The sequence below is a fragment of the Equus caballus genome, chromosome 2, assembly GCF_041296265.1.
Source record: "Equus caballus isolate H_3958 breed thoroughbred chromosome 2, TB-T2T, whole genome shotgun sequence".
NCBI lineage: Eukaryota > Metazoa > Chordata > Mammalia > Perissodactyla > Equidae > Equus > Equus caballus.
The window spans coordinates 51,144,962-51,161,025 of NC_091685.1; the positions used below are offsets into that span (position 1 = coordinate 51,144,962).

At 35.3% G+C, this 16,064-nt stretch overlaps 1 pseudogene; it reads left to right on the forward strand.

Moving 5' to 3' along the window:
* Nucleotides 1–2,167: 2,167 nt before the first annotated feature.
* On the forward strand, nt 2,168–3,130 carry LOC138920009 (olfactory receptor 2T5-like; annotated as a pseudogene).
* The last annotated feature ends 12,934 nt before the right edge of the window (nt 3,131–16,064 follow it).

The window sequence follows — 16,064 nt, forward strand, 5'->3', positions numbered from 1 at the left end:
TTAAAGTCTGATATCATAAATATTATTGTCCAAGACTACAGAATTTATCAAATCCAGATTCATTTTTTTGGAACTAGATATTTTTTATGCTTTATTTTTTAAGAAAAGTTTCCACACATTAAATATTTATCATGCTCAAGCTCAGTGATAATATTTGGGCTGAAAATGTGGTTAATAAACATTTTCTAAAAAATTAACATATATATATTTGCTTAGCGTATCTGAAAAAACTTGCCTTAATGTCAGAGGAAATTTCACATCTAGTTCACAACTTTGAAATATGCAGTACAGTGTTATTAACTGTTAACTATAGTTAACTATCATTGCCATGTTGTACATTACATTCTCATGACTCATTTACTTTAGAAATGGCAGTGTGTAGATTTTGGCTACCTTCACCCATTTCCCCCACCTCCTACGCTTTGCCTCTGGCAGCCCATGTGTTCTCTGTATTTATGAGCTTTTTTTTCAGTAAGATTTCATTTTTTATGGCTGAACAGTATTTCGTTGTATATACATCTACACACAACTTTTTCTTTATCCGTTCATCCACTGATGGAAATTAAGCTTGTTTCCATATCCTAATTATTGTAAATAATGCTGCAATAATCATAAGGGCACATATGTCTTTTTAAGCCAGTATTTTCATTTTCTTTGCATAAATACCCAGAAGTGGAATTACTGGATCCTATGGTAGTTCAATTTTTAATTTTTTTGAGAAACCTCTATACCATTTTCCATAGTGGCTGCACCAATTTATTTTCCCACCAACAATGCACAATGGTTCCCTTTCTACACCTCCTTGTCAGCATTTGTTACCTCTTGCCTTTTTGATGATGGCCATTCTAACAGGTGTGAGGGGATATCTCATTGTGGCTTTTATTTAATTTCCTTGGTGATTAGTGATGTTGAGCACCTTTTCGTGTTCTTGCTGGCCATGTGTATGTCTTCTTTGGAAAAATATCTATCCGGATCTTCTGCCCATTTTTAATTGGATTGCTTTTTTTTATAATGAGTTGTATGAGTTCTTTATGTATTTTGGCTATTAACCCCTTATCAGATAAACAATTGGCAAATATTTTCTCCTATTCAGTAGATTGCCTTTTCATTTTCCAAAATCTTATATATATTAATAGTTACTAAAACTGGTGAGTTGAAGAAATGCATCTCATATCATAGGTCAATAATATAAAAATCATCTCTTACATAGATTCTGTACAATAATTACTATAGATATTAAGTCTTTAAACTAAGAGTATATGCACTTATTGATCTGTAACTGTATATGTACTTATTGATCTGTAACTGGTAATGTTTCTAGCACTTTTATTATTTTACCTCATTTAATCCTTATCACATCCAAGGTCAAACATTTTTATCCTCTTTGTAGAGTGGACAGAGGAATGGTGGGTACAGGATAAGCTGAACCCATAGCCACAGTCGAGCCTCAGAATTTGGACTCCTCACTTGGTGACCCTAGGATATCTAAGGGTTTGGTCATTGGTGAGGACCCCAACCTGCTCCTATTTATGTGTTCTTGCTCCACACAACCACAGAGCATCACAACATGGTACAATAATACAGGCAAATGGGGTACAAATTTTTGGTATAGACTTTACCCAAATTGTGTTTCATTTACTTTCGAAATCTTTATTATATGAAATACACCTCCCAGATTTTTAAGATCTCTGTTGAATACTTAAATCAGAGAACTTGATTCACTTCTGTCTCCTATAACAAAAAAATCTAGAAATAAGGTATTTTATTTATCTTTTTTCAATGATTTATTTTTGTGTTTGCACAGGTCAGTGATTTTGCAGATTTCCATACTTATTGATAAACAACACTATCATCAGGAAATCCATGACCTTCAACTGTGTCAATCTTACTATAAGTTACTGATTTCCTTGACATGCAGTTGAGGATTCTTAACTGAGGATTCTTAGTTTTTTGGTAAATATGTTGAATTACAGATAATTTACAACCCTTAAATCTGAAGGCCCATGGAACTTCCTCCTGTTAGCACAATTGGTTTGGCATGCACACACACACACACACACACACACACACACACACACAAGCTCACAAAACATTCATTTCAGGTGATCATATCCCATGAGTAATCTATTAATGTCAAGCTCTCCTTGACTGATCTAGGTGAAATCTCATGGACAACACCACTTGGGAGGCCAACCACACTGGAGAGTTGGATTTAATCTTGGTGGGACTCTTTAGTAAAACCAAGCACCCAGCTCTTCTTTGTGTGGTAATATTTATGGTTTTCCTGATAGCCTTGTCTGGAAACGCCATCCTGATCCTTCTGATACACTCTGATGCCCACCTCCACACCCCTATGTACTTCTTCATCAGCCAGTTGTCTCTCATGGACAAAAATGTACATTTCTGTCACTGTGCCCAAGATGCTCATGGACCAGTTCATGGGTGTGAATAAGATCTCAGTCCCTGAATGTGGGATACTGATGTTCTTCTATGTTACACTAGGAGGTTCGGAATGTTTCCTTCTGGCTGCCATGGCCTATGACCGCTGTGTGGCCATCTGCCATCCACTCCATTATCCTATTCTCATGAACCACAGGATGTATCTCCTTTCAGTCTCTGGCTGCTGGTTCCTGGGAGCTGTGGATGGCTTCCTGTTCACACTTGTCACCATGACCTTCCCCTTCTGCAGATCCCAGGAAATGCATCATTTCTTCTGTGAGGTGCCTGCTTTAATGAAGTTTTCCTGCTCAGACACCTCTCTCTATGAGACACCCATGTACCTGTGCTGTGTACTCATGCTCCTCATCCCTGCAACAGTCATTTCAAGCTCCTATACTTTCATCCTCCTCACCATCTACAGGATGAATTCAGCAGAAGGGTGGAAAAAGGCCTTCACCACTTGTTCTTCTCATGTGACTGTGGTCATGCTTTTTTATGGGGCTGCTGTCTACACCTACATGCTTCCCAGCTCCTACCACACTACTGAGAAGGATATGGTTGTCTCTGTCTTTTACACCATACTCACTCCTGGTCTAAACCCTTAATCTATAGTCTTAGGAATAAGGATGTCACAGGGGCTCTAAAGAAAATGTTAAACGTGGGATCTATCTTTCAGGAAACTATAAAGTAGGAAACTTTGGTACCAAAGGTTTATTTTCCTTCTCTCTACACTTCAGAAGTTTAGGATCTTATAGCAATGTTATTCCTCATATTCTCATACCATATGTCACCTTATATTCATCCCTTTTGCAGGAATTGTCTTCCTGTCCTGGAAAGCTCTTCGGTTTTACACTCCTTTGCTCAACCTTACCAGGTTACAGAACCCATAAGCACAGTACCAGGCCAATATTTCCAAGTGGCTTTATTCCAGAATGTCAACCTTCATTCCTCAAAAGCTGTCGTGTTATATCCAAGCCTGTATTTTTTTTTTTTTAAATATGATGTTCCAGTCAAAGCCTTGGTAATATAACCAGTGTTTCCAATTGTGTCCTGTTAAAAGAGGACCAGATTCTTATTGTACTCATGCAAACAACTATATTGCCAGGAGAATAAGAATACTTATTCATCAGGGGATTTTACGTTTTGGAGGGAGGAAAAGACAAATGTTTCAATTTTGTTTATGAATGGCTGTAAGTCATAGTTCTTTAACAGAATAGAGAAAAAGGTTTTCTTAACTCTGAATAAAAGCAAAACATCAAAAACCAGAAATATCTCAATCAAAAAGTCATAAAAATTATAATCATCCCCATCAGTTTATTCTGTCCTGTGTAATTGGTTCTTGATCTTAATCTTCTGTCAGCAGTTTGTGAGGTCATCGGTTTCTCTGTGGGAGTTCTGTAATTTTTACCCAGTTTAGTTTTACAATCTGAATGTTTATCGGAAACCTGTATTCTAGAGTGTCAGAGTCCTTTCCATGAATTTCTCTGAAGATGAAACATATTTGCAAAAACATTACAGTAAAATAGCCACTGTTCATAAATAGCAAAACATTCAAAAATGGTAATTGACAAAGGCATTTGACCATCTCTGTGATATACAATATTTTGAGATAATAACCAGGATTATAGCTGACAATCAGAACAGATCAGATAATTTTTAAAATATTTATATCAGTAACATTTATATAATATCATTTAAGAAAGTTTATCTTTACTTATTTCACAATGCTTTTCATTTAATTTAAAATACAAAATAAGCCTTATTAGTTTAGCTTTCTTTTCTTATAGGAAGAGAGCAAATTTCTCCGAGAAGTCCCAGGGGCCCTCTTAAAATCTCCAGAGAAAGCTTCTCTCCTCTTCCAGGTCAAAAGAAAGCTTTTATTCAATACTTGGATATTTGTGTCAGGGGGGAAGCTTGTCAAAAATATTAAAAGCTTTAAAACATTTGTTCAGACAGGAAACAAAGTTCACTTGTAAAACCATGTTCAGGTATCTATTCAAAGTGACAACAGAAACAGTCAAGGCGAAACAGAGTTAAAATAGTCAAAAAAGCCTTTTTATAACCTTTTTATAAAGAGCAGATTAAAAATTTAGGAAAATTATCCTTTTAAGAAAGAGGAAACCAAGTTTTAATTTTGTACCAGTTTACTTTTGACATATAGGTTTATCTACTTAATTGGATTTACTTTAATCCTGGACAACTTATAAATAAAACTCTTTAGGGCTTTACTTTTACAAACCTTTGGTTACTTTTTTACATTCAGAATTTGTCCCAGCACTTTAGGACAAATTTATCTTTCTCAATTCAAGAAACAAAACTATTTCCATTCTTTATATATTTTTACTGAAAACATATATTTTACTTTCCTTGTATACAGACCTTTTAGAAATATATGTTTTCTCATAGAAAATTTCTCTACTTACATATAACATGTTAGTCAATAACCTAAGCACTTTTCAGTCTCTTTGATATAAGAAACCAAACGCAGACAAATACATGCTTAGTAGGCAACCTTTAATATTTTATCTTATGTGGAAATGACCTAGATACCCAATAAACTGTTATTATTTAACTTAACTTAGTAAAGTTATAAAATTTAAATTTCCAAAAAGATTTCGGAAGCTGTTTTTAATTATGCAGACTATAAAACATAATTATTGTACTTAAAACTCTTACCCAGTTTTAACAATTACTCTTCAAAACTTCATGTGACATTACAGCAGTTAACAATTGTCCTCAGTTGTTTTAAGTACATATATCATAATATAATTATTATACATATAATTATACATATAATTATTGTTAAAAAGTTTTTCCCAAAACTTTTATTTTTTTACATTTATTTAGTTTACCTGTTCTTAACAATTATATTTAGATCATCTACGGAAAATCCATTAAACAAAATTAACTATTATACTGAGTTATGAGTTTTGCTGATAAATTTTCTAACATAGATGACATGAGCTCATTTGACCAGTAAACCCAGGCTGTATGTCTGCATTGTAGCCAATGCTGATAACTTTAAGGACATCTTCCTTTTAAATGAAACCAGCAAACTTAAACAGGCTTTCATTCATCAAAGATCATTTTATATCATGTTAAATAACTTTGTCTCTTAGAAGTTTTTGCATATTCATTAAAGACTGCATTCCATTATGAGAGATTTTGAATCCTCTTCTGAAACAGGTTTTCCTAATGGTCATTACAATACCAAATTATCTCAAAAGTTTGCTTATTTTCACTTGTTCAATTTTAGGTGAGGAATTTTGGGGGAGTTGAAGCGAAGCTCAGCTTGCTGGGAAGCTCAGCAAGGGAGTAGACAAAAGCAGCAGATTTGGGTTCTGCTGCTGGCATCTTTAACTATTTAATTATTTTCTCTTAAAGAGGCAGTAAATTATTTCTAATTTTATTTAGAAGCCTCAAAAGATTAAAACAGGCTCCCCATTATTGCAGCTGACTTTTCCAATTGTATACAGCCGATTGCGTGAACTGAAATTGGCCTGTTTAAGTATACCAATTTTTACAAAACTTTAGCTTAGTTTTACTAACCCTTATACTTTTAATTATAACTTACATTAGAATTCTATTAACAAGTTTTGATATTACAATATTGTTCAGTGGAAGCATTCCCGGTTAGACATAACATTTATTCCCAAAGAAAACATCCAGGCAAAGTTGACATAAGCTCTTCATATAACATTAGCTTAAACACTTTAATCTTTCTAGTCTTATTAATCTTAGTAGCCTAACTGTTGCCCCAAACAATTGTTGGTCAGATTTTTCACTCTGATTTTTGCCTCCTGACCTTTTAAATTTTTCAAACTGTGGTAAATAGAACAGATTTGTCTGATGTCCTCTAATGTTGGGGAGCCAATGGGTGGGTCCCTTTAGTCCATCCAACCTTAGGCAGTGTTTCATTAAAACCTTTGTTTTAACTTCATTCATATCTCTTCCATTTATCTCATTGGGAGGAGTCCTGTGACTCTTCCCTTTCTCATTTCTCTTTGTTGATTTAACGTTTCCATTAGCATCTGTAAGACTACGAGAAGCTGAGACCCCAAGTTTGATCAAGTTCTTAAGACTAGTCATTATAGTTTCTTCTTAATTTGGGCTTATCATAGGTACCGATAAAACAGTTGTTTATCATAAGAGCTCTCTAAAAAGTTTCCCAAGTTGAGGATCCATCGTTTGGCCATTTTTTTTCCCCTCCGGAGTCTAAAGAATATTGTGACCACATGGTGTTACAAAAGAAAATCATCCTCTTTAGACATTGGCTTATAGCTATAGGTCGACCGTCAGCCAGAAGTTTTTCCCAAGGGGCTCTTAGGTGGAATAAATGCAGCATCTCCCATGTTAACACTTTTAAAAGGACAGACAACAACAACAAATACCAAACAAGCGTGCATTCCCAAAAACCCTCGGCCACAAACGGAAGCCACAACAAAGACCAAAACCAAAAACCAAAGTGCTTCCAGTCCCAGCTTAGTCCATGTCCTACACACGGTGGGCGCCCAAAAAATGAAGATCCGCTATGCAGATCTTCCCAAGTGAGCAAGGGCAAGGGACCTCTGTTGTGCACACCCAGGGGACTTACCAAAATTGGGCCGGGGCATCACGGTGACTTCAAAACAAATGGAGCCCAGAGGGCTGCCAAGGTACCCATTATTTCCGGCTGGTCCTCTTGGAAAAGGTTAGCACAAAGACAAAAACAAAAACTACCAGCTACTTAAAAGAGACGTCTTCCTATGTCCTAAACTTAGTTTCTTCCACCACCAAAGCAAAAGCGCCGTGGGCCAATGACGTCTGGCTAGCAGCCAGCCACTTGGGGCTGTCCCTGAGACAAGGGGCTCAGGCAGCTGCAGGACAGCTTCCAAGAGAGGCCTTTAGCCAGAGGCTGGTGTGCTACAGGCAAGACGTCCACCTGGGACATTGTCCCATCTGGGTCGCCAAATTGTTACCGAACCTGAAGTGAGTTTGCTTACCCATTGTGCAGCAAGCCAATCTCTGACACCAGGTGTGGTGGAAGAAAGTAGGAATTTAATTTTTTTTCACAGCACTGAGCAAGGAGAGAGGGCAGCTAACTCTCAAATCCCAAACTTCCCAAAAAGCTAAAAGGAAGGGTTTTTATTTGGGGTTTTAGGTAGGGGAGGGGGAGCATATGGCCTTGCTGGTCAGAGCTTTCCCACCAGCCTGTCTTTGGCCTTGAGACACTTGCAGAGAGGAGGGAGCTCATGACCTTGCTGGTCAGCAGCTTTCCCACCAGCTCATATCTCTTTGTGGGGAGGAGATGGTCCAGGTGCTTGTCCTTGATGGTGTCTGTCTCCATGGAGGATAGTGGATTCTGGAGCCAGGAAGCCAGAGAGTAAGCAGGGAATGTGTTTTAGTTTTAATCCCATATATGCTGGGTTTAATGGTCTTTATTATGCTGAAGTACATTCTTCTATACCCATTTTTTGTGAGTGTTTGTCATAAAGGAATGTTGAATTTTCTCCAATAGTTTCTCTGCATCTATTGAGATGATTGCATGATTTTTATCACTCATTTTCTTAATACTTTTTGTCATATTGATTAATTTGTGGATCTTGAACCATCCTTGTATCCCTAGAATAAAACGCACTTGATCATGGAGTATGATCCTTTTAATGTGTTGTGGAATTTGGTTGGCTAATATATCATTGATATTTTTGCACCTATATTCATTGGCTTGTAAATTTTTCTTCTTGTCCGGTTTTGGTGTTAGGGTAATTCTGGTTTCCTAAAGTGAGTTTGAAAATGTTCCCTTTACTTCTATGTTTTAAAAGAGTTTGAGAAAGATTGGTATTCATTTTTCTTTGAATGTTTGGTGGAATTTATCAGTGAAGCTGTCTGATCTTGGAGTTTCTTGGGAGGTTTTTGATTACTGATTTAATCGCCTTACTAGTAATTGGTTTGTTAGAATTTTCTATTTCTTCTTGGTTCAGTTTTGGCAGGTTGTGTGTTCCTAGAAATTTCTCCATTTTTTCTAACTTGTCTGATTTGTTGGCATATATCTTGTCTGATTTGTTCCTAGTGGTTTCTGATAATCCTTTGTATCTCTGGCATCAATTGAAATGTCTTCTCTTTAATTTATTTGAACCCTCTTTCTTGTTTTTTTGGTGAATCTATCTAAAGATTTGACAGGATTCTTTGTTTTTAGGAAAAGAGCACTTAGTTGCAATTATGTTTTCTATCATACTTTAAATCTTTATTTAATTTATTTCCACTCTAATCTTTATTGTTCCCATTCTTCTACTTGCTTTCGATTTCTTCTATTCTTTTTCAGTTCCTTGAAGTGTACAGTTAAGTTATTTATTTGAGATACTTTTTTGTTCTTTGATGTAGGCATTTGTTACTATGAACCTCCCTCCTGGAACTGCTTTGACCACATCCCATAAGTTTTGGTATGCTGTATTTCCACTTAAGTTTGTCTCGAGGTATTTTTTCAATTTCTTATTTGAGCCATTGGTTACTCAGTAGCATGTTATTTGATCTTCACATATTTGTGATTTTTTTTTCCTGGTAATTGATTTATAGTTTCATACCATTGCGGTTTGAAAGGTGCTTCATATGATTTCAATCTTCATGAACTTACTGAGTTTTTTTTCTGGCCTAACATATAGTCTATCCTGGAGAATGTTTCATTTGTTCTTGAGAAAAATGTGTATTCTGTTGATTTGGGATGGAAAGTTCTGATATATCTGTTAACTCTATCTCACCTAACATGCCATTTAGGACCAATGTTTCCTTATGAATTTTTTCCCTGGATGATCTATCCATTGATGAAAGTGTAGTATTAAAGTACCATACTATCCTTGTATTGTTGTCTATTTATACTTTAAGTTTGCTAATACTTTATTTATACTTAGAAGGTCCTACATTGCATAAATAGTTACAAATGTTTTATTCTTTTGTCAGATTGACCGCTTTCTCATTATGTAATGTCCTTCTTTGTCTTTTATTGTCTTTTCTTGAAAGTCTTTTTTGTGTCATTTATGTCTCCTTGGTGTTCTATCAGTTTTTGTCTCACATATTTCGGTGTCATTAGATATATATACATTAATAATTCTATTTACTCTTGAAGAATTTACCCAATTTATCTTTATGTGATGCCCCTCTTTATCCCTTCTGATTTTTCTTCCTCTGAAGTCAGCTCTGTCTGAAATTAATATAGCTACCCCAGCTTTCTTTTGATTATAGTTAGCATGCTGTGTCTTGTACCAGTTTTTATCTCTTTGTATTTATATTTAAAGTGAGCATATTGTGAAAATATTTATATATGTATGTGTATGTTTGATGATGACATTCTTTTAATTTGTATATTTAGAGCACTGACATTTAAAGTGATCATTCCTGTGGTGGGATTCATATCTACTATATTTGTAACTATTTTCTATTATTTGGAATTATTATTTGACTTTTGTGTTCTATTCTTTTTATGCCTTTTAATTGAGATTTTTATATTATTTCACTTTATTTTTCTTTCAGTCTATCAAATATATTTTTTAAACTTTTTTCTCTTTTATCAGTAATTTTTCTACAGTTGAGGATATATATTCACATTTAATCTGTCAACATTCAAATGGCATTTTACTGCTTCACAGGGAATGCAGGTATTATACAATATGGTATTCCTAACTCCTCCCTCCCGTCTCTTATCTTATTCTTGTCACATATTTCACTTGTCTATTAGCTATACTGACTCAATACATTTTTGCTATTATTATTCTGAAAAAATTCGTATCTGTTATATAAATTGAGAATAAGAAAAATAAAATATTTTAACAATTTATTTCTTCTCTAATGTTCTTCCTTTCTTTATAGTAATCTAATTCTCTGAACTATGGCATTGTCCTCTCTAAAGGGAGATTTTTTTTTAACATTTCTTACAAGGCAAGCCTATAGTCAATAAATTCCCTCATTTTTGTTTCAGAAAAATTTTATTTCTCCTTCACTTTGAAAGATAATTAGGTATAGAATTCTAAGTTGGTGAGTTTTTTTTTCTTTCAATACTTTAAATATTTAACTGCACTCTGTTCTTACTTGCACAGTTTCTGAAGAGAAATCAAACTAATGCTTATCCTTGCTCCTCTATTTGTAAGGTTTTTCTTATCCCCTTGCCTCCTTTCAATATTTTCTTTGTCTTTGGTCTTTCTGAAATTTGAGGGTAATATATCTAGGATAATTTTTTATTTATTTATACTGCTTTATGTTCTCTGGGCTTCCTATATATGTGGTTTGTTATCTGTCATTAATGTCGGAAAATTCTCAGTCATTGCTATTTCAAATATTTCTTCTCTTTCTTTCTCGCATTCTTATCCTTCTGATATTGTCAGTAAGTGTATCTTGTGCCTTTTATAATCACCCCTCAGTACTTCGGTTTTCCCTTCTTTATCCTTCTTTTTTCTCTTTGAAGTTTAATTTTGAAAGTTTCTATTGACATACTCTTAACCTCAGAGATTCTTTCCTCAGCTGTGTCCAGTCTACTAATAAGAACCACATACGAATTCTTCATTGTTGTTTCAGTTTTCGATTTTTAGCGTTTCCTTTTGATTCTTTACTAGTGTTTCCACCTCTCAGCTTACATTACTCTTCTGGAATGTTTCCCATTATTTTATCTTAGGTCACTTAGCATATGTTCATAGTTATTTTAAATTCCCAGTCTATTTCAAAAACATTGCCATATCTATATCTGGTTCTGATACCTGCTTTTTCTCTTCAGGCTATGTTTTTGCCTTTTTAGCATGCTTTGCAATTTTTTGTTAAAAGTTAGTTTTAGTTTGCTAGGGCTTCTGCAACAAATTACCACAAAATGAGTGGCTTAAACAACAAAAATTACTTGTCCTATAGTTCTGGCGGCTAGAAGTCTGAGGTCAAAGTGTAGGTATGATTGAATCCTTCTGAGAGCTGTGAGGGAGAAATATGTTCCACACCTCTCTCCTCACTTCTGGTGGTTTACTAGAAATTTTTGGCACTTCTTGGCATGTAGAAGCATAATCCTAATGTCTGCCTTCATCTTCACATGACAGTTTCTCTGTGCCCAAATTTCTCCTTTTTGTAATACATCAGTAATATTGGGTTAGGGCCAACCCTAATCCAGTATGACATCATCACAATTTAACTTATTACATATGCAACAATACTATTTCCAAATAAAGTCACATTCTGAAATACTGTGGTTTAGAACTTCAAAATATGACTTTTTAGGAGACACAACTCAATCCATAACATATGCTCACTATGTATTAGGTAATATGAATTGAGGGAAATAGGGCTTTAGTGTGAGGTTGACTTTTGTCTGGGTATGAATTAGGCTGTATTTACTGTTTGCTGTACCTGTGGTTTCATAGACTGTAATTTCCTCTAGTGTCCTTGGTTTTGTGTACTCTATTGTCTTTTGGTTCCCTAAAGATTTCTGCTTAAATAGGGTCTATGGCATGCATACCTTTCTGCTGTAATCTTCTGTTATTAAACCAGAGACCTGGTATGTGGTTGTATGATGTGAGGGGGCAAGAATGTCTTCTGTAACCCTATGATTATGGCTTAATCTTTTAACCAGTCTGTGTCCCTGGACTGTAATCTTCACAAGTGATTTCCCAATTTCTCCCATCCTTTAGGTAAAACAAGAAGGCTAAAGGGGATTAATGTGGGGAATTTCCATCCCCCCAGATCAATAAGACTGTGGGGAAACCTAAGTGCTCTGGTAAATAGTTTCCACTGAGGACAGGAATTTGTTAAAGATAACAGAGAGCTCTGGAGATATTTTAAATGGTCATATTTTCCCTCCCATTTATAGAAACACAAGGGAATTTGTCTCTGGTATTTGAGGTTAAAACATGTTGGAACTCATGGGATTAAAATCATGAATGTGTGGAGGTTTCCCTAAGGAGGCCCCCCCCCCCGTAGATTTTATTTCTTAGTTAGCCCATGTGAGTTTCCAGAAATTCATTAATTCCAGTTTGAATGTTCCTACTGGTACTGGCTCCAGCTCCTGACTGCTGATCCTGAGCTTCTGTTTCCAATAATCTGTGAGTCTATGCATCCTCCTGCCTTTCCAGTTTTCAAAGTAGCAGTTTATTCTGTGACCTCAATTTTCTGATGGATCTAACAAGAATGTTTGACTTTCAGTTTGTTCAAATTCTTTTCTTTTCTTTTTTGGGGGGTGGGAGATTAGCCCAGAGCTAACATCTGCTGCCAATCCTCTTTTTGCTGAGGAAGACTGCTCACCCCTGAGCTAACATCCGTGCACATCTTCCTCTACTTTATATGTGGGACGCCTGCCACAGCATGGCTTGCCAAGCAGGGCCATGTTTGCAGCCAGGATCCAAACTGGCGAACCCCAGGCCACCAAAGTGGAATGTATGCACTTAAACGCTGTGCCACCAGCTGGACCTTCAGATTATTTTCTTATTGTGAGGAAGGAGTGATGACCTCCAAGCTATTCACATGTTGGACCAGAAATGTAAGTTCTCACGAAATTATTTTTATGGATAAATGAATCACATTGATTATTATTGCTATAACATAGATATTCTTAGCTTTCACAGCGCTTTACAATGTTCTTTAACTTTTTGTAATTTCTGTGCTTCTTTCCTCTTGTTATATACCCTTGCATATTTTCTTCTGTGATTAATTTTGCCAACATGATGAAGTTAGTTACAATAACCACTAACACTAACAAGTTAACATACTGTTTGGAGGTGCCTGTTCTGGTAAATAGAGAGGGTCCTGGCTGAAACTGACAAACATGGGTTCGTGAGCGACCAAAAGAAAAACATATTACCAGAGCTCTAGCTAGAGTCACCAAGGCCAACATCAATCAAAGTTCGTCTGTAGATGACAATACCCATTTTCTCCTTACATCATCAACTGGGGATAATCAGTACTGTGGCCCACTGAGCCCTCTCCTGCATGCCAAGGAGCCCATTTTTACACTCAATTATAATCTCTTGTTCATATTTTTTCTTAATACTGTAGTTATTTTCTGTCACAAAGATTAGAAGAGGGAGAAGTCCAAATAAAGCTTGGATCCTTTCTATTTGGAAAATTGTTGATTGAGGAGAAGAATAATTTACTAATTTATGGCCCTCTTTTTCTGTTGGACTCTCCCTTTTTTCATTTTATCTAGTGTTCACTCCAAGTATTTGTTTTCACTCACATAGTTATTTTTCTCCCACATAGGAGAGCACGATCCTGGTAATAATCTTTAAAAAAAAAATGGCAGTAAATACTGAAGTTTACAGCTTATCCAAACATGTCTGTTTTTTTAAAGTTACATTCTGATGACCAACAGGTGTACCATTCGGTATGGTAAGATGGAGATCCATAATACAACTGGAGGTCATTAGTGGTCATGGTCACAAGGGTGTGCTGAGGGTAGAGAAGGAGATAGGAATTATCCTCACTTTATCATTGTGTATCCTTTCTTTGACATATTTCCTAAGTTTAAACACTGTATTCAGTGTTCCTTTTTCATGTTTTGCAATTGCTCTTTAATTTCAAACTTTTTTTTGTCTGAACAGTTGGAAGTTTAATAGGCAAAATCAGTCCTTATTTGTTGTTGTTGTTTTTTAATTTCCTTATGATGAGATCAACCCTCATGCTAACCCATTGCATAGAGATTTAATAGTGATTTGCTAAAGTATTGACTAATGCCCTTTGAAACGTTCCTTCCTCTCGTTGTTCATGAGTCTTCTTATAAATAAAATAAACTTTTATAAATATTTATTACATTTATTTCACAATTATAATGTACTCATTGGTATGTTTCCCCTTTCTGATCCTGTAGGTCAATCGAGTCCTTACAGTGGCACATCTATTCAGTGTTAAAAGTGCCATGAACTCACCATTCTAACAGGTCCAGTGTCTTAGGGACCAAAAAGGCCAACCGCTTGGTGGCTGTGTGAACATATTTTTAGTTCTTTTTTCCCTTGGCTGGATAGACACATTCTACTTTTCCTTTCCTTCAGGAAAGGCATGGAGATTGTGTTGACTGGCCAAAAATAAAATAGCGAAAGTTACAAAAATGTATGTATGGAAAAGTATTGCATATAGATTGAGAAAAGCAGGTAGGGAAACAGAATGTTTAATCACTAGTTTGACTCGGAACCTGACTTTATTACTATTTCAGGGGATGACCTCATAAAAGTGAATAAAATATGGGACAAAGAATATTTCTCCATCATCAGGTTAGGATGTGAGTGAGTTAGAAACTGTAAAATCAATACTTTTAGTCCTTGAGGAGCTCTATCTACAAAATCATCTTCCTTCCTACTCTAGAGAAATTTTGCCAAATTGTACATCTGTGACAGCATTACAATTTATGGGATTTTGTGAGATTTGCTGCCAGCAGCTCCTGTGTGATCTGTTGATTTCTCTAATTCTTGTCATGTCCTTTATTAAATATCCTTCTAATTTTTGTTTCCACTTTTGGACAGCAACTCTCATGTACTTCTTCCTAACACTTTTTTCCCCTATAGATCTCTTTTATATCTTGGACATTCTCCCCAAAGTCACTGTAGACAACTTGAACAACAGTAGCTCCTTCTCTCTCTAGGTATAAGTCCCTCAAATTTGTTCTCAGCTTTATTGAGGTAAAATTGACAAAAAAGCATTATATATTTAAAGTATACAAATTAATGTTTTGATATATGTACATTTGTGAAATATTACAAAAATCAATATAATTACCATATCCATCAGTTCACATAGACCCTTTTTTGTGTAGACAGAATATTTGAGATTTACTCTCTTTGAAAATTTCAAGTACACAAAACAATATTATCAAGTATTTGCACCAGGCTCTGCATTAGATCACCAAAACTTATTAATCCTGTATACCTGAAACTTTACACCCTTTGAGCAATAGCTCCCCATTTCTCCCAACCTCTAATCCCTGGATCTACCATTCTATTTTCTGCTTTTATGAGATTGACTTTGTTAGGTTCCACATATAAGTGACATGCAATATTTGTCTTTCTGCGTCTGGCTTATTTCACTAAGCATAATGTCCTCCAGGTTCATCCACGTTGTTGGAAATGGCAAGATTTACTTCTTTAGGGCTGAATAACATTCCTCCATAATAATAGTTACATATGTATATATATATGCATATACATAATCACATATATATAATGGAAACTTAGGCTGTTTCTATATTTTAGCTATTGTGAATAATGCAACAATGAACAGGGGAGTGCAGATATTACTTCATGAGTCTAATTTCATTTTGCATGCATATTTACTCAGAAATGAGATTGATAGTTCTGTTTTTACTATATGCAGGAACCTCTATACTGTTTTCCATAGCGTCTATACCAATTTATTTCCCCACATCTTCTTCACTCTGTTGATTGTTTCCTTTTTGTGGAGTACATTTAGTTTTATACAATCCCACTTGTCTATTTTTATTTTATTGACTGTTTGAGATCATATCCAAAATATTATTGCCCCAGACCAGTCTCAAGAAGCATTTTCTCTATGTTTTATTCTAGCAGTTTTACAGTTTCAAGTCTTACATTTAAATATTTGCTCCGATTTGAGCTGCTTTTTGTATATATTTTTATAGAAGGACGATACTTATTGCTTGATTACTGTAGCTTTGCAATTCC